The 20470-nt window shown below is 41.8% G+C and overlaps 2 protein-coding genes across 3 annotated transcripts in view; both read right to left on the reverse strand.

The window, feature by feature from the left end:
- The window catches only part of LOC126558017 (tryptophan--tRNA ligase, cytoplasmic), a 274008-nt gene that overhangs the window by 244984 nt on the left and 8554 nt on the right, over positions 1–20470 (reverse strand). The gene's annotated exons all lie outside the window — the stretch shown is intronic.
- Positions 1–20470, reverse strand: part of LOC126556729 (maternal protein pumilio-like) — a 139768-nt gene that overhangs the window by 30205 nt on the left and 89093 nt on the right. The window lies entirely within an intron of this gene.

Raw genomic sequence — 20470 nt, forward strand, 5'->3', positions numbered from 1 at the left:
GTGACAACGTATCATCAAATGTCAAAGCTTGATAAGCAGCAGACAGAGATAGAGAGTCATATTTTTGCTGCAAGGAGACCAATCTACATTGCTCAAACTAACGATGTGTTGCCATGATAAGGACATGGGGTAAGTAGAGAAAATGTAAATGGAACACATACAATGTTCGTTAGTGTGTGATTTTAAACGTGTTCCACCAATTTCGATGGAGTCAATCCGTATTATTCACATGGCTGAACAATAACAAAAAAGCATTTCGATCGAATTTTATTAAGATTGATAGAGGTTAAGAGAGAAGATTTGCTCGATCTAAATTAACAATGAAGATAGAGGGTCCCTCCTAGTACGGGATGTCCTTTCGCCAAGGGTAAGTCTCGAGACTTTGCACATTAATAATGCATCATGACCTCATACTCTTCCATTCCCATCGCTGTGAAAGGGAGGAAAGTGTAGTCGAAAGTCTCCGGGGTACTTCTTAAAGACCCAAAAATTCAAACGGGTATATATCGCCACGTTCTTCGGTAAAACACATTTGCTTATAGCTAGACAAAGGATAGGCTTTGGTGTACTGTAAGGTTAGAAGGACTCCTCCACCTACGAAACTGTGCACAGTCTGTTACCTGATGCCTTTTCCATAAATGTATAAAATGTTCACCCAGCGGGCTCAACACACTTTCAGCGCACAATCCTTCCCCACCACAACACGCTAAAAGTCCTAGAGGCTTAATTTAAAATGTCAATAAAAGAATCTCCTGTTGCACGAATTTATTGCTCAATAAAGTCGAACAGCGTCGCAGTCCTCGGGCGAATGATATCTCTCATTTTACCTTGCCGACACACCCTTAAGGACTAAAACCCACCATATCCAAGCACAGCTCCAGAGAAATGTAGCACAAGTTAATGCGCCTTTTCAGTTAATGAACTTCAACAGAATCGGTTTTCAATTTTCAACGCCATTGAACGGGTGTGTCGCAAAGGACTATTCCGGAACACCTCGGCACCAAATGTTGAACCCCGAAGCTAGATACACAGCACGTAACGAACGAGCGGAAAATCGCGACTTCCGATCGTGGCAGGTTTGCCGACAAGAAAATTCTACTGCCCAGCGAACTCTCCCCCGTTCGTTCGTTTCCAGGAAAACGCGAGAAAATCAATACTCATTAGATTCAATATATTTTCCACGCTGATCTCTCGTGCACACCAGACAAACACACAGCAACATACAACAATCGTCTTATCGCTGCCACTTTTCATCGGGAGTTGATGTGTTTCCTCACGAGGAAAATCCTGAAATTGCTTCTTCGCATTGTCGTTGCGGGGGAGAAGCGCAAAATTTAATCATCCCCTAGCTGCCACCACCGCCTCCAAAGCACCAAATACCGGCCTGCTGAAAGCAACAAGTTACTAATGCCGTGTAGTGGCGTAAAAGCTTGAAACTGGAAAATGATCCTCTAACTTTGAGCGTTTATATACCTTTAGCTGGCGTTTTTGCGACGACTAGAGCTTCGTTATTGCACAAAGCAAGTTCAACGTGGACGAAAAATCGTAGACTTGTGGCGAATGGACGCGCAGTGGTGATTTGATTGCATTAAATTTGAACAGGCCGGTTTTAAGCGTAGAAAGCAATTGCCGCGTCATTTTGCAGGTATTATTAAATGTTGTTATCTGCACTTGAAAACTAATGTCTTGCAGAATCTCATTTTACTTAAATGATATTAACAGGCTCTTGATGTAACGATCAGATTATGGCGAACAAAATCGTCTGTTTGCAAAAGATTTAGTTTATGATTTTAAGAAATATTCTCCAACAGGATTTTTTTAAAGCCTTCATATTGTATTGTACAATAATTTTAATAGACCCAAGAAGCTGGATTCAAAATGTCAAATATTTCCAAGTGACAAGTTATTAACAACTCTTGAGAGTTTGTCTAACCGTTAACATACTTATTTATTCCATCCGGTGATGACATTTTACATTAACTTCATTTCTTCCTGACTGAGCTCCTGTTAGTCTTCTGGACTTCTACAGTACCTCATAGAACCCTGGCTCGGTTTCTGGCTGTTCCTTGTTTCCAAGTAAAAAATGTAGCCCGGGACAGAATTGTTTAAAAATTTGGTCCCAATTTTAGGGATTCTCTTTTTTTTTTTCCACCCCGATTTACCCTTAATTTTCTCACAAGAGTAAACATTTGTTGTGGTCCTATCGAAAAATCCCGATATCGTTAATCCGAAGGCACGAAATTCGTGGAAAATCGTTCTATTCTATCCATTATTTGCTATCGCGATCGTTAAAAGCCCGTGTTTGCAATGCTCAGCGAGTGCTTTTGACGTTTTGCACAGGCACACACACATACACAAAAGCTTCGTGAAAAAGTAGAAAGACCAAAAAAAATCCAATAGTCAAAATTTATCGTCCTTCTCTTCTCAGGACTCGGTTTCAGGTCAGATTTTCTTCATCGAAGTTACAACATTTCTGAAGAGTTTCTGCGATTGAAAAAAAGGGATTTTTCAAATCCCCGTTCGTGAGGGGTGTGGTGTACTCAACTCTATTACTTGTGCTCTTGTATGGTGGGAAATTTTCCACCATTTCTATCACAACGCGTATAATGTTGGGGGAGGGCGCCAGGAAGAAAAATGGCTCTTCAAACTTTGAGTCCCAAAACTCTGGTAGGTAGTCGCTAGCACTACTGCGCACTCTTTCCATCAAATACACGGCTTACGTTTAGTGGATGTGCGTGTTGTTTGAAAATTACCATCAGAAAAAGCAAATTCTTTTCCACCATTCGCTCTCTTGCCTGTTTATACCACAGCTGATAAACTGAGACTCCACAGTTACTTTTTTCTTTTCGCACTGGTTTACTACTCTGATCGATTAGTATATACGACACGATACGGACGATGACTAAGTTTTGTGTAAAAGCCGTAAGTGGGCCACCGAGGCAGTACACTTCCGCCCGGTTTTCCCGTCCCCGAGAAAGGGGAAAGAGAGACGCACACATTGAATTCCAAACCTCCCATCGGACACACGGCGGACGAAACGAACGTTACTGTGAGCGGGCCGCTAAACGATTGAAAATTATTTATGAGTGATCGTAAAATTCCAAATTATTTCATCGTTTTGACGCGCGCGCGTGAAAGAGAAAATATGGCAAATTATGCGCGCGAAACGCGCTAACACCGTAGGACACGCTTTAATGCGCTGTGTTGAAATGGTTTTCTACGTATTGCAGGAAAAACAACGCCAAAACCACGACGTGCGTCGCCAGGTGTTTTGGTCAGGTGTGTGTCTGTCTAGCGCTGTCTAGCGGCAGCGATAAATTGATGGATGGAAATCAAGAAAATGGTTTGAAATGTAAATGTACATTAAAACTCTTACGGGCATACCAGCTAAGCGTGTTTAATCAGCCAGGGATGGTAGTATTACTTGTCAACGGAAGGACAAATTAAAGCAGAAGAAGATTAATTTTAATATGCATTTCAAATTTTCCTGCAAAACATAAAACGATGAAAAGCTTCAAAAAATATTAGTTTTCCCTTTCTTTGCGTGTACTACTTAAATCCAAGTGAAACAATATTTCAGAAACACTGTTGCTTGTTAACAGGGAGTTTGTGTGACCGTTTTCTTCACATAACAAACAAAGCTCAACATTATTTACCAAGAAGCTGATTTTCTTCTGAGCAATACACGTTGGAGAAATAAAACATCGTTGAAATGAACACCAACACACACACAAAAATCCAAAACAAACACTAACCGCAAAACACGTATTACCTTTTTCTAGAGCTCAAGCTCAAGAATTGTGTTGAGAAAATTGGAAGAAAAAAAGCACACTTAGAAAGGGTGAAAGCCCGACCAACCGAGGGAAAAATCTCAAAACATATCTTCCATCTTTCCAGCTAAAGGATCGAGAGACCGAAACTAAAAGGATGGAAAAAAACACAACTCCTAACCCGGTAACTTCCGGAACAGAACAAGCCTGGAAAACCCATATTTCACAACTCGCTGCTGCTGAGCGTAACAGTGGGAGAAAGATGTGTTTTCTTTTGGTGGTCAGGACTTCCTTGGACCCCTAGCAAAACAATCCTCCCACATATCAAGCCCGGCAAGGTCAGCAGACGATTTAAAAATGTCCATTTCAAATGTGAAGTCGAGAATCCTATTGAAAGACTTTAGGTAGGAAGTAAAACAACTCAAAACATAAAACGTTCGAAAACAAAACACAAGAAACGAACGATATGTTTGTTCTTTTGTGATCGTTTTGAAGCACATGTTGACGCACGCGGACATTGTCGAAGCTGCTGAGCTGCTTTCGGGCAATATTTAATGGAAAGATTTCACATTTCCAACAGTTTAAGGCACCGCGTCATGACACACGGAGAGCGTTCCGTTTTCGTTGCAGAAACGAAGAAAAAGGATAAAGCTTCAATAGCTTTGGGCGAGGACTGACCACCGGACCACGGGGACCAGGACCGGATACGCTTTAGTGCATGTAGCGTGAAGGGGGAGAAAAGTTGAAGAAACTGGAACCATATCTTGCCTGCAAAAACCCAACCGGAAAAATGAAGCCTTTTTTGTTTTTGCCACCAAAGAAACAAAAATGGGAGAAGGATGCCGTCGCGAGACCGATTTGAGGCGTGACATGACGACGACAGGAAAATGTTAAAAGTCTACAGGACGCTGACGAAAAAGGGGTTTAGCAACCGAGCAAGACACGAAAACAGATTCATTCTTCTTGGTCAACAATTCGTCACTCGATAGTCACCACAGCAGCAGCAGCAGCTAACATTCACCGGAAGATCCGAAAAGAGGAAGGAACGTGACGGATATTTGGAATTAGATAATAAGATAAATGATTTGCGCCACTCATCCGGTAGCGAGAAGAGGGTTAACCGTGCGACTCTTCGCCACAAGCTAGGCACATCGTCAACCAAAACGGCAAAAAACAGAAGAAAAGCTGACCAACTGAAACGTCCCGAAAAAAACAAAAATCCCATCAAAGAAAAGGATATCCTACTAGAGTTTTTCCGGGTTGTCTCTTGGTGAGCGTCCGCACGCGCTTTTAGGATTTTTTTTTGTGTCATGTCTTCAACTTCAAGCAAACCGTGCACACTCCGGTCCATTAGAAAAAATGTGTTGATCGGAGTGTGTGTATGTGTATTTCTTTTTCTTTTTTATTCCCAAGACGGAAGAAATCGAGAAGGTCCATCCTACCCATCCGTAACTTCACCTGCGACCGACAACTGTGTGCGAACGAGCGATACGATCTACGTGAGAGGTCATTTCTTTGCCTATGTTTGCACTTTCTCATAAGCCTCCCATAGCTAACGATCATCATCAACACAAAATGGTCCACTCGACTCGGTTGACAAAAAAAAAAATAAATAAATAAAAAAAATAGAAGATTGTCGGTTCCCGTTTCCACTGGCTGTATAAGTAGGTTAAAATGACTAACGGAGGTAGTTTTCTGTTTGACAAATTTGTAGTTCCAACGCCTATTTTCACCTTGTTTGCGATAGAGGTAGCTTAAACCAATTTGCGGCCGGATAGCGTTGAACAAGATTTCCCAAGCTGCCTCACAAGCTTAATGAGAGATTTTGTGTTTTGTTTACCTGTAGAAATTGGATTTTTGTAGTTTGTGGGACGATTATTTGCCTCATTATGTTTTTGATCCAATGTGCAAGAAAACTCAACACTTTCAAATGCAACGAGTCATTATAACGCTCTCGCTGTGCGGGAAATGAAAATCTTTTTTATACCAAATTTTGCTCCTCTTCCCTAGGAACTGTCATTCAAATTCAAAAATTCTAAATTTCTATTTTTTGATTGGATGCAAACTCTCTTGAGAGCATACAATCAAAACAAAAGATTCCACACCAATTCAATAAAGGTAGGAAGGCCTTAGTCTTAGTCATATTTGCTCACTTTTTTTTTAGTCTAAGAATAACAAAAATGACTAACTTTGTTACCTTCGAAAATCACTTCCATTCTACTCTTTTTCTGTGTTTGCTTTTCTTCAAATAATTCGCTCTAATGGACATCCCATTCCCACATTTTCCATTTCCCCAAAATGAATCTTCATCTCGGAATGTAGATCAACCAGAAAAGATGAAAAATATTGAAAGCCATTTTTCTCACCATTCTAAACAAATATCTGGTTCGGAGGGTACCGTTCGGGAATATAAAACGGATTTTCGATCAGTCACGGCCGGCCTGCTCCCTGGTACTAGCACCGTGTTGTGTTGCTGGGGCCGACATTTTGGATTTTAGTTTTTTGCACACCCATACAGCAAACAGACACTAACCGACAACGAGGGGAAAGAATTTCCACACCCAAACTTTTACCATTCAGTGATCATCAGATCGCCGGCAAACGAGAAACATGCCTTTGTTAGTCTCCGGGGTTTCTGTTACTCCTGGCGTAGCTGGTTCGCAGGAAAGATGTTAAACGGGAGAGATTAAATTACATTTCTTTCGACACGCGTTTAGTTCATCTCCATCAGCGGATGCCCCATGCCCGGCGGGACGCCGATCGGTTAAGGTTCGGGATTGATGAGCGTGTAATGCAGAAATTGGTTGTTGAGTAATTTGTTCCGTTGGTGCCGGCCCAGTATCGGGTGGTGTGTGCGTAGGAGAGATATGGCGTAAACAAGGTGGATTAAATTGTGCAAACACAACATTTGAATACATTGGACAGGTATTGAGGCTGACCTGCTAAACATGTTTATACTATTTTACTAAAAATCTTCCAAAATTTCAGAATTGAACTCCCAACATTAACGACTTATTTTAGTCAGTCTTATTGCCGTACGTCATTCAAGTCTGCAAAAATACTCCCCAAAGCACCATCACCGCACCGGAAATGGACCAAGAGAAGAAAAAATTGAACAAATAGATAGTGGATTCCCGTTCAAGACAAACATTCTCAAGATCGCGCTACCCTCTACTACCAGGGAAACAACATTCGGAGACACTGAACCATAGAACGGCCAAGGAGAACGTCAGCATGATGGGTCCTGTGTTGTGCACAGTATTTGAAGATGCTCCCGTCAGTATACGGAGCACAACACACCAACCATTCGTCCGTCTAGCATCACACCATCAAGTTATCGGCGTCCTAAAACAAACCCCGAATTTTTACGAGATCTTGCGTGAACATTGAAAATCGAACTATGCACGATCGACCGACCGCCGGGTGGCACCAATAATAAACAATCGAGCTATGACGAATATGTGTGCTGCTTCCAACACGATTTTACACCGGATGCTGTACCAATCGCACAGTGAAAACACATTTTAAAAACGTTGTTTTAGAGTACGCGATTGGACCGTGGTTTGGCCTGGTTTTCAGCAAGAAAATATCTTCCCATTCGGCGATAACAAGTGTATCCCAACATTACTTTGTTGCATAATTGACATAATTCAGAATAAGCAAGAGACAATTCAGAGCATATCTTAATTTGGCTTTTTTAATATTAGAAAGAAAAGCTTTAAAAAATCGCTACATCTTTCAAAGATTCCAAACCCACTGACACCATTTTTGCGTTCCCTTCTATCGATTGGGTTACTGTTTCGACTATTTATTTTTATTATATTATAGCCTCTCCATAACCTAACTAACCTGACCTATTGTCAGACATTCCAACAACAAAATCCTCTTGTCTAGTTGCCTTTCTTCACTATTTCTTTCCTCCACAGCATCACAGCTGTTTCAGTTTTATAGAGAGCAGATCATATAAAAAGCTTTAAAAGCATGTCTCTAACGGAACTTGCCAAAGGAAGGAGAAGAAAAAAGTCAAGAAACCAACGACATGTGAAGAAAACAAGGGAAAAACAACAAGTGTATGTGTGCGTGTGAGTGTTTATATGCCCCCGAAAATGGGAATCCTAAGAGAAAGTCCAAATTTCCGACTCCAAAGTGACCGAAGAGCAGCAGAAACAAATAAATAAATAAATAAATGCGTGCAGCATCCCTCCCCAAACCTTCTCTGTTCGTCCAGACTCGTCCACCAGAGGGTACGATCCAACCGGAAATCAGGTCAATCAGGTGTCCCAACAAGAGGCATGACGATGGTGGACAACGAATAGGAGGTTAATGCTATGTATGGTTTGATTCTTTACGATTAAACTTGTTTGGAGGAAACATTTTCTTCAATTCATCAACCCAAGAGAATTGTCTGTAATTTATACAGCACGACGATTGTGATCGTTTCACATTTCAATGAGTCAAGTAATTGTTATGTAAAAAGGCAAAACATTTGGCAATTTTACAAACATCTTTTACTACAGAGAGTAAGACATTTGGAGAACTTTATACAAAGCTACACATACAAAGCTTCGATAATCATTTGTGGAGAAACAAGGTCTGAACTTGACTTCCATTTTTAACAACTTCTCCCTCATAATATACACACGCATACACAACCATCTTGATCTTGTGGAGTGTGAGGCCGATGTTAACGAACTCTTGTGTGCTGAACGCTGGAACAGCCCAACTCTTTCTCGCGTGATCGTACCTTATGTAGTGGATACGACGACGGCCGTAGCATGAATGTATCATACCGCCCCACAAACCCTCCTGCAAGAAGAACTCACTCCACCACGATCGCACCATTATATAATCGGGTCAACGTAACGGTACTCGAAGCATCCGCATACAATCGCAGTTCTTGATTCGTTCAGTCTTTCTTTCGATTCCATGTTCTCTCAAACGATCGGGTGCGTTTAAAAACAAGAAAAGATCAACCCCACACAGCCGACGAACGCAACTTGAAAGTCCAAAAGCACTGAGAAAGAGAATGCCAGAGGAGAATTCGGGTGGGTTGTGTTAGCAGGCGAACTTTGTTGTTTGTGACGAAGTAAAATGTAGCAAACGAAAAAGGAGGACACTGTGACTAGAATGCATTCCAGATGCAGACTTTCATAAAAACAGAAGCTAGAACTTTGAGTTTTGATCATAAACTCTGGGAAAGAGGAAACTTGCCTAATCTCTCAAGTTTTGGAAATTGGATGAGACGGGATTGGAATTATATATTCGAAGAAATGGCAAGAATTCAGCACGCGATATGCGAACTAAGTTAACAGCGAGAAGCATCAGCATTTACTTGATAATTAGCTGAACACTTAAAAATACTGGAGTCAAGAAAATGAATTGTACATCTTAATGGTTTCCTTAAACCAATTTAGCTATCAGACAGCTGTACAAGAAGAACCTGAAATTGAAGCGTCTCCAAGAGAAATACAACTCTCTTCTTACCGGGACATAAACTTCTCCCGCCGTCTTTAAGATGATGCAAAAAGCTGTTCCGAAGCTTCAACCCATCAACATTACCCATCACGGCAAACTGGAGCTCGAAAACCAGTTCTTCAAATAATGTTTAAGTTTAAACTCCGTCAGCAAGGGTCCTCTCCTCTGCTCAACCCCAATCACCAGTCAAACTAATGGAAATAATCAACTACGCTCGGTGCGCTTTGTGTCTTTCGCTTTACCTGGGAGGAATTGCGCCACATTACTGCGACCGCAGGGCTACGAATGAAGCTTTAGCTAAAAGAAGATGCACCACACAAAACGCGTTCGAAAAAACTAACAACGTTAAACGGGCCAAACTAACTAAGATCGAACATAGAGACCAGAAGCAAAAAGCTTCGGGGGAGGAAATAGTGCCAAGAGGGAACATGACTTCCTCCGCTTCGGTGGAGAAATATCCACAAGCACACAAACACAGAGCGTTGTTCCGCTTTTGCCTGGCAAAACTGGGAAAGAAGTAGGAAACGAAATTGAGGACACACCGTCCAATCTCCCCAAACCGTGCGCCGACGAAGTGCTCTACACTTCGACACATTTTTCAACACCATGGTTGGATGCCGCCACTGCCCTATTCCTCCCCCCCCCCCTCCAACCCTTCCCACGCTACACACTTATCCTGATGGATTCAGCACCACACAAATGCACCGTTGTATTGCGGTTAATGATTGCTTCAATTTAAATGAGCTTTTTCTTTACTGGTGCGCTTCTCGGGTGAGGCTTTTTATGCGGGAGAATTTACCCGCAGGTTACAGGACGCCACAGTTACAACTACCGCTGTGAACGTTCTGTAAAACTCTCTTCGTTCTGAGCTTAACACTGCCACGTTAGGGTTGTGCAGTTTTACGGTGCAACTAACTACAGCCAAGTGTGTCCTGTGAACTGGTCCTGGTAGTTAGGTTGGTGTTTATCATCTTCGGGACACACGCTAATGATGCACACACCTCACACAAACACACAAACTGTAAACATTTTCCTCCCGCTTCGTCCTCACTCTACCCGATCCACGCAGTTTCCTTCAAAAAAGTTCTTTTACATCGCCCAACTTGAATGTAGCCCCTGTCCTATTCCTGCCACTTCGATGCATTTTGGTCCACACAACCAACATCCGACGGTTTTGCCGATAGCGTCGGGTTTACCCGGTTGCGACCTTAACGAGAGCGAGAGAAACGTTTCATAATAACGGACTGCATAAAAATAACTGTACTTCAGATTGCGCCATCATTACCTGTGTGTGTGTGTTTGTGTGTGCAGGGGGGGGGGGGGGGGGGAGGGGCGGCAGAGCACCAGGTCTAATAGCACCATCATCTCTGCACCCGACAACCACCGATGGAGAGGAAGCTAAGGCAAGCAAAGGGTATTATCGTTGGCGGTTGGCAAACCTTAAATCCTCTTCAAGATAGTTTGACGGTATAGGGACGAAAATGCAAGGGAGTGTAAAAACCTGTAAAAGACAGGAAAGGTAGAAACCTTCCACAGGCACTTGGGCAAACCCGTTAGAATTCTCCCTCCCAAACTAAGGCAGAAGTATTGGAAAGACTCTCCTCTCCACTGCCGGCGAAAGGGTACGGTTGTTCGGGAGTTAGTTCAGTCAACCGAGCAGTAACGAAGAACCGGAACATAATCATTTTGCTCTGTTTGCAACAGTTTTACACCTGGCAAACATTTCACTGCACAAAGAAACAGAATGAACGCTTATTTTTGGGCGCTAAAAATTCTGTAGCTGGAAATGTCAAAAAGCCGGATTGAACCAACAATCAAAAAACACGCACAACAAAAACATTCTTTTACATGCAATTTCAATTGCAAAGCTACACAAATTTGTGGTCTCTCTTGCTCGGGAAGCGGTGCTTTAATATTTCTCCGAAATCCAATCTGAATCTTCAAAGGCCAAAATCAAACAGATGCAGATAGGGCCACCAGCCGTAAGTGGAACAAAACAAGTATTTGCGTTAACAAGCGATTTACAATGCATCTACTTATGCAAAAATCTAAGCTCGTGATAGAAGTAATGGGGAACAACAGCAGTCAAGTAGCGATTCGGTCCAACCCGTCCAAGCTATCGAAAAAAAAGATGCAAGGGAGAGGGAGCGAGAGAGAGAGAGACCTAGAAACGCTGAAGTAAAAGCTAAATCCCATCGTCGTTATCGAAGCGTACGCAGAGAAATGCAGCTCACCAACGAAAGCAGAGGACCACCAGCTTTTCATCTCACGCTTAGGAAAAGCATGGAGACGCGTGTGTGGATGAGATGTGTGGGGAGATGGGGAATGTGGTAAAATATTCATAGCTTTTTTTCAACGACTTTTCTAGGGCTGGCACACCCCCCACCAAAAGCCCCCCGTCCATATCGTTACAGCTTTGTCCTATTTTACATTCGCCAGATGAAACTTTTGCGTTTGCTACGCTCTCGATCTCTCTCTCTCTCTCTCTCTCTCTCTCTCTCTCTCTCTCTTTCTCTCTCTTTCTCTCTCTCCTACTGTAGAGATTTGAGTTTGGCATCGTTTTTCGTCGAAGCTTTTTTGCAACGATAGCAAATCAAATCTGCATACACAAATTTGCTTCCATCAATTTCAAAGTGTAATACAAATGTGCGCACCCCGCATCAAAACAAATGAAGCTGTGTCCGATTAACAGTTTCAGGAGACAGGAAGTTACGATTGGGAAGCTTTTAACGCACTTTGACTAAGACAGTTTATGTTAACTGCTTCAGAATTCGGATTCAATGGCACAGCTACAAACATAAGGCTACAGTTTTCTATCATAACTTATGATGGACCCTAAAAGATAAATTTTAGATTTTGGCGACTTATCCACGAAATTTCTCTGAATAATTTTTTGATCATAACAAAGAATTATTGTTTCATCGATATTTTGCCTCCAGAGTTAATAAGGAAGATTCAATTTCTATCCTTCCCTAGATCACTACTTGCAGGGACAACCAACGGAATATCCAACTCAAAGAGAACATATCATCAGGATGGGTTAGTTTTTAACCGTGGTAAAAGTGATGTGTGTGTTGGCACGTTGCCTGATAGCTGTTTGCCCAATAACGAGAACGAATGTCCAGGACACTACACAGCACAGTGATGTTTATAAGCAATATTTGCTTAAATATCCATTAACTTAACGATCCCAGATACCATTCTCAACTTTGTTGACGTTGCCGTTCGTCCGGAAATGGATGAAATGTGTAAACGCAATCATAAAGTGGGGATTAGGCAATAGGATTCAGCAGTAATACTCCATTCGAAGAGAGCTGCTCCGTCATCTGATCAACAAAACCAATTGAAATCCTTTACTGGCCATTAGAAGGAATATATAGTTACATTTTCATGTCTTCACACACACACACACACACACACACACACGCCAAGTTTTCTGTGATCTACTTAAGGGCAGAGTTTTTAAGCATAGCCAAGAACGTTCGGCAAATAAGGTTCGCGCTTAGGGTTTCAATCAAAAAGCACTTCATCTTGTGTATCGAGAAGTTGGTTGTGGTCACTTAATCGTTCTTCCTTTTTTCTGGACGAAAAAAAAAAACATTCTCTCCCAAAAAACCCCTAATGATACTACAATTCCTCACCAGCTTTACGTCTCCATTAAACCCCAGCTTCAACCTCGCAAGTACAGTTCTATCGGAAAATTTCTCAATTGCCGTTCGATTACGTCCTAATGTTATTGCTCACTCCTCGTCCATTACCACCAACTACTGCTTCGTGCCGTGCTGTCTAATGTTCGTGTGCAGTACTTTTTTCACCATCAGTCAAGGTACAAAAAATGGACAAATAAATAAATAATGTGAACCGAACCGATAGCGCCAGATAGAAAGTAGAAAGCAACCATGGAACCGTTTCCCGTTAAAAGGCACCAATTCGACGAAGCACGATGGACAAGCCAAGGACACCATCGCTAATCGACCCGGGGGCGGCTCTAGCAGACTGGCTTGCTCAACACTTCTCGGTGACCACTACATCTACACACACACACACGCACAGGGAACGTGTACATTAAAGTGTAAGAGTGTCGCGATGAAGTAAAGGAATCGCAAAGGATACACGAGGAAAAAATAATACAACCCATAACATGGCGCCAATCGACACAGATAGGGCACACACACACAGCACTGTTGGGATGTTTGCTATCCTGGGAGAGATGGACAAGGGACAGAGGACAAGGAGCGCAACCAGGAAAAAAAAGGAACGAAATAAAATAACGACTGGGTGTGAATAGTATCACCAAGCTCGAACTCCAACACACAATGAGCTTAGAGCGTCAGGATGGGGCACCGGTTGTTGCGGCATTTCATTATTACACACACACCCGAGCCATTATCGTTATCCTTGAGGGCCACTCCTCTGTCCACTGCATGCGGCGAATGGAGGAACGAAGGACACGGGGACATTGTGACAACACGGCAGCAAGCCGGTCAGTGTCAGTGAGTAGTAGTCACCGGCCACCATATGGAAGGGATAAAAAAAGGTGCACCACAGTTTGTCCCTGCCGTCTGTCACGTTGTGTGTGGCTTGGTAGGGAAAAAGGGACGCACACCCACATTGTTGGAGATGTTGGAGAAAAAACACAAATTTCCCGTACCGCTGGCATCACGCTGAACGTTTGAATTTCTATTTAAAAGTGATCCGCAGCACGGGCGGAAACTCATCACCATTGTGTTGTGCTACGCGTGGTGCCGGCATAGTCATGAAGGATCGCTTAACCTAACACCAACCTTTCTGCACGGTGGATTCCTTTCCACAGTGAAACAGTGTGAACAAAAATTGCGTCATTCCCTGTGATTATCGTGTTTGTAGCAGGATTGTTGGAAAAACATAGCTAGACTAACGGATGAGTCAGTATGCCACCTACCAGATCAATGGACCGTTTTATAGTAAGAATCAATGCTTATTTTGGCCTCGTCGGGTTCATTTACGTAAGGGAATGTTTAGGACCATAAGATAAAACAAGTAAGATAGCATCATTACGTCAACTATGTGCGCTAAAAGTTATGGTAAAATCCCACTCGCATACTTTGCCAACTCAATTATGCCACCTGCTGCATAGCACGACTAGGCACAAAAAGTTGAGAACAAAGGATCAGGGAATTTTTCGCCAGTTTCAAGCAAGAGTGCCCCACAATACACATCTCAAACGACGAAGTCATAAGAATATGATGGTACTTCTCTCGCCCGTTAGCACATTTGAAGGTGCCGCTGTATTTAATTCATCTGGCACATTCTTAATTTACTCTCCTTACCAATCCCACAACGATCTCAGAACTCTTCTATCGCTCGTGGATAGGACTGCATCGTACGTACTTACTACTACAACCTTCAACAACGACCCCGCGGTTCATCTTGTGGAACTTACCTGCAAGAAAGAAGTAAGAAAAGAAAACGAATTGTTAGCAAATGAGTTCATATGGAAGGAGTTCTTAATAGAACAATAGGGTTCACTTTTCGACAAGCGTACTGAAACAAAAGGGGCGCAAGAAAATGGCTTTTCCGGGTGAAAGCATTCCATTTTTCTTACCGTGTGGGCAATTACAATGCACAAATTGCTGCTAATAGGATTCTTTTTTTTTTATTAAACTGCTCGCACATTGTTTTTGAGGCCTGGTTGATGTTTCATCTTACACGGAGACTTTCATGCGAGCTGCTTACCACGTGGTTTAGGTTGGCGCTCAAGCAAGAATAACGAAATCCGTAAAACACAACCTCATGCTAGATAGCGTTTTTAATTGTAAACGCAGCTTAAGTGTAATCTAAAACAACACTGATGATTCTATGATTTATATTTTTAACCCTTCCTGGATGTAAAAATTCTTGAAGCAACAGGAAATCTAGACCAATACCAGGAAACGGAATCAGATTCACGACAAAGATCTTTACGAAAGATCTCGCCGTGTCTTCCGCCGCAAGGAGATCGATAATTAAATTTCCTGTCCATAAAGAATTCGCTCTAGGTTTGCTGATTTCAACTTTTCCATTATGCTTCCAGCAGCCTTTGCTTCGGCAATTATATTTTTGCGCAAAATCTTGGTATTGTAAGGTGTTCCTTAGGATGGTGAGATGTAGAGACTGGGAACGCTCATACAACGATCACTAAACATCAAAGCGTATACGATTTACTTTGACAGTAAGTGACGTATAGGCGACACAGCATCAACCCTTCTAATATGCTTGATAATTTGATTCAATTCGTAAAGTTTACCAAACATCATTGCATTAACCCTTCGATCGTTTCAGTTTTTTCTATAGGTGTATACATCTGTAAAACATTGTGACTCTTATAGACAGGCGATATAGTCTGCCACAACATTTTGCTGAACCGATGCTGTTCTCGGCTGTGAACAGTTCCTTCACACACCGGAAATGAGTCTCCGGGTGTTTCTTGTATTCGCTCTCGCTTCTTGTCTCGATGGCAGGGAAGAACCATTGTAAGTAAAGTTGTTCACAATGAAAAGTTATCCCCACACACACACACACACACCGCGCCTGTCTTTTCTGTGTCCTCCCGCTTGCAGACTGTCGTCGTTGTTGTCTACAAGTTTTAATACGTGTTAATATTACATTAGTACCATATAATGACATTTTCTGGTCCCTTTCTGTGGTTTGAACCTAAGAGGCACGAGAACGATGACGTGTGCTTGTTGGAAGATGACACAGCCGTTCTGGCAGACGGTAATGTTGCGTTGTTCTCCCTTCTGCACAACACACATTCCGAGACCATTGCTCCGTAACATAATCATGGCATGCATGTATGTAGTGGTCCTTCGCATGACGAGTTCAGTGAACATTTATGGTAGAACACATGATACACCATGCACCATCGTGATGCAGGTTGAGGAGGAAGAGGGCAGTGGCAGCTTTTTTGCATGCTGTTGCAACTTCGTTCTAGTGTGCCCAGTTTTGATGCGCTTCTGATTGTCTTTTCGTCTCGTCGTGTTTTTTCCTCTACCATCCCCCCCCCCCCCCCACACCCCCAACGAGTGGAAATGTGGCATTAAACGGTGTGTCTATGTGTTTGTGAGAACGCCCTCGACAGCTCAAATGTCAACTGGCGAAGTTACTAACAAGCTCACCAGGAGGTCGAAACATATGGAGGCAACAATGGGATCAAAATGTCACTGCAACTGAATGATAAAAATTCTTTTTTCTAAGCGAATAAAAGCTCTAATAAAATATTAATACCACGTAGACGGAGGAACACAGCACATGTTTGTGTTTTTAAACTTCACATTAATTCTAAAAATGCCACAACAATATACGAAGGCAATTGATAATTACATCATGCCAAGGCAAAAAAGGTGTTGCCGGCCCGAGGCGTTTCCTTATGTCGAATGCGGAAATATCTAACTGTAAGACACACACACACGCAAGACCGGTTGGAAATAATTATGATGCAAAAGTAATTCACCATTCCATTATACACGCATTGTGCCCCAGATAATGGCGGTTACTGATTCGCTTATCCGTAGTTTTCTAGCGTTACAACGATTTCTTTTCAGTTGTACAATTGAGATAGAGAAAAGAAAAAGTCCACACACTTTACCAAAACGAAACCAAACATCACACGTGTGAACGGAATGAGTTTTCAGAGCAATCGATCGTTTTTTATGTAAAAGAAAGTAGTTTTTTTGTCGATCTCCATGCCAATATGAAAACAATTTTGCAACACACTTAAAATAAAAATTCTCAAGCATGGGAAAGCTGCTGAATAATTGGATCGCCAGATGACAATCATGAAAAGACAACAAAAATAGAGCTTTAACTGATTGATTCAAGTGATCTTTCCGTACCGTAGAAGACGCGTTCCCGACGGTTTATCGCGGAAAAAAAAAGCGTAATTTTATCATCAAAGCCCCATAAACGAGCAATGTAAATAAACGTTGTCAAAAATATGCAATAAAGCGAAAAGCTTCACATCTTTCACCAATAAAACAGTACACTTTTTCCCCCCTTCTTTCCTGTACCGATTTTGTTTTGCTCAAGTCAAGTGGTGGTGGCTCCTTCCCGAAAATACATTACTTTGCAAAATTTCTTATGACAACACGGCGAACCACGAAAGTCCCTCACCTTCTCGCGAAGTACCGCAGCGTGATGACACATCATCATCATCATCATCAAACAAGTGATAGAGAGAAAGTCAACTTCAAACGCTATTTGATCTTTTCGATGTCATCTTCGGGGCTGCCGATTGCTTCCGGACTGTTGTGTATCGGGTGGAACACAGGCACACACCCGAGATCAAACAACACGTGGCAATGTGTTTTACCACCATTTTCACAAGATGTTTTTGCTCGTCTGGCAAAACGGTGTGTGTTTTGTTCATTTTTATTGAGGGTGTACAATATTGATTGACAAGAATTGTTAATTCAAACACCGAACGGAGAAGCAGGAAAATATAAGGATGGAAACTTTAAAAAGTGAATAGAAATTATATTTGTCTTTGGCATAGCATAACGCGAAAACCTTGTTTGAAATATAATTATCTATTTTTATCTTTTTTTATATTGAAATACTATGTGTATCATTTTCGTAAGATCTTACGTAAATAGTATCTCAATATTGACCTTGAGGAGTTGGCTCAAAACAATCAAGAAAAACATCGATCCCGATTTGTTTATCGTAAAAATTACACTGTGTGGGCAGAGCACACGCATCATACATCTTCGCCCTCGGAGCAACACTCAAATCAACAAATACAGCTGGACGTCCACAGCCCCAACCAGTGTCACTGCTTCTCCAGAATGTACCCTCAAGCAGACAGGTTCAGTGCTCCAGGGCCGTGTTCTAAGTGATAATGCAAACACGACGTAACTACGACCTAACAAACAACACGAAAATGGACGATACCTGTGTATTTTGATACTGATGCTTCACTTTTTGTGGATTAAAACAAGTGACGTATGATGTCAATTACAAACGTCAAAGTTTATTTCCCCAATAAAACTTACTATATTAAATAACTATATTGAACTTCACAAAACTGTTTGAAAACAATTCTGCATAGAGCTAAAAATAAAACAAGAATCAATATTTAGGCCTGGTAACTCTCCCGAGTACGCTGACATACTTTTGCACGAGCAGCAGCATAATCCTTGGTCACGAGTCGCAAGAAACTATTTTTCAAACAGCAATCCGATTCAGGAAGCAAAGCTCTCCCAGACGAGGAAAAGGCGATGCAATGCAGGGGTACACAACATGGGAAGGAAAATTCTATTACTTTTGCCCACAATATGTGCACTCACCCTTCTTCCCCCATCCCCGAAGAAGACTTTATCCGGGAAACATTCTTCAGAAGGAAAAACCACCAACGCAGGCATAGAGAGATCTCGACGATGGGTTGCACGATACTTCCATCTTTCTGCTTGTCGGTAAACACGCGCGCGTATTTCAAATTCCAGCAAATGGTGTAGAACTGGTTTCGGGAAGAATCCTTTCGGGCGTAATATGTATGCGAAACCTCTTGCGATGCGTTTGGATGTAATAAGATCAATGAAACGATTACACAACACCAGCAGAAGTTTGGTAACGATTCGCAACAGCAATGGCCCAGCTTCTGGTATTTTTTGCGAAGGAAGCTTTAGAATATTGGAGATATAAGGCACTCGTTGAGCTTCCGGGGTTTTTTCTGCAGTTTTCTATTGCTTAGAGATCAAAATGGATGGGACATTTTTGAGGTTTCTTTCTGCGAAAGTGATTCTGTAGCCTGCGGTGTTGGGAGAGCTAGAAAAGTTAAGCTAACGATGATGTTCCTTGTCAGCATGTTTTACAAACAAATAAGTCTCCATTTCCACGTTTTCTAATTCCTCTTGTTGTTAACAGCAGCATATAAAAAAGTTAATCGATTTATAGTTCTTTTAGGAGAATTAAAATTTGATTCGTTATTATTACACTACGAGCACTGACGAGGTTGTAAATAAAGAAATTTGGTATGCAACAGAGACTAACAACTTTGTACAGGAATCAGCCCCTCTTTCAGTGATAATCGAAACACGTTTTTGTGCGCGTAATGCAAATTATTTGCAGAAAATAGTTCTGATAAGATATCTCGATGCTCTCCGTCACTTCTTGACACGATGACAGGCAGAAAAATACCAGCAAAGGCGTAAGCGGATTCTGGACGATGGACAGCGCTCGCTGTAGCTAAAAGTTCGCTCGTCAAACTTTTTACCAGGCAAATTTTTTACAGTCCTCAGCATCGCCCCTCTTTGCGCTTTTGCTTTCCCAGTGGCGTTCGTTTTTTTCCCCTTCTATCCTGAAGCACGAAGATTGCAAACTTTGTTGCAATGACACTGTGCAAGGAAACTTTGAAGGAATCGATTTCTGAACACCCTTCTCCTCGCTATTCTCTCACCGCAAGTCACACAAGAGGAACATTTCAATGTTGCTAAAAGTAGACATTCAGCAAAATGGAGTCGCTTCCTGACATTAAACTCAACCAGTGTTTTAATGACTTTATCTTCAATTTGGGCGTGTTTCTGTGTGTGAGTGTTTCAGCTTTGCGCAGTGATGAGATTCATTTCAATCTTCAGGCCCAAAAAGTACTGCGAAAGACAAAGTTTTCCCTGTGCGCGAGCGCGAGTAATGCATCTCTGTTAGTGATGCTTGATACAATTAAACTTCTTTCCATTCACACACACACACAACACCAAGCCCAGAATGTAAAGCGTGTTGTATAGCGTTAGCGTATTGTGTAATGAAGTTCCATTCAGATACGGATTTAACTCCATTGAATAGCATAATCATTTAATGACATATAAAAGCTCATTTTAAATTTTTCTCTCAACTGTCTAAATTCAAATGCAATAATACTAAAATTCCACATAAAATACAAAACAAAACATCAAAATATCAATCAACAATACAAAATTATCTTTAAAATCCCCACTTACAATGTAAATCATTTTTGATCATAACACAAAGGTTAAAAAAAAAAATTCAAAACAATAGCTATGCCGATAAACGTTAACATGAGTCATGGAGATTGTGTTGTTGTTGTCGTTCCGTTTTCTTTCCTGTTGAGGCTGCTTATCATATTTTACCAACAGAGTGCGGCCCCGTTTGGTTTTTGGAGGGCTTTTGCAAGGAAGGCTAGCTATTTGTAAAACATGTGTTGCGTTGCCATAGTTGGCGATAAGTGCGGGGGAGATACACTGCTGCGTTAC

The sequence above is a fragment of the Anopheles maculipalpis genome, chromosome 2RL (genome assembly GCF_943734695.1).
Source record: "Anopheles maculipalpis chromosome 2RL, idAnoMacuDA_375_x, whole genome shotgun sequence".
Taxonomy (NCBI): domain Eukaryota; kingdom Metazoa; phylum Arthropoda; class Insecta; order Diptera; family Culicidae; genus Anopheles; species Anopheles maculipalpis.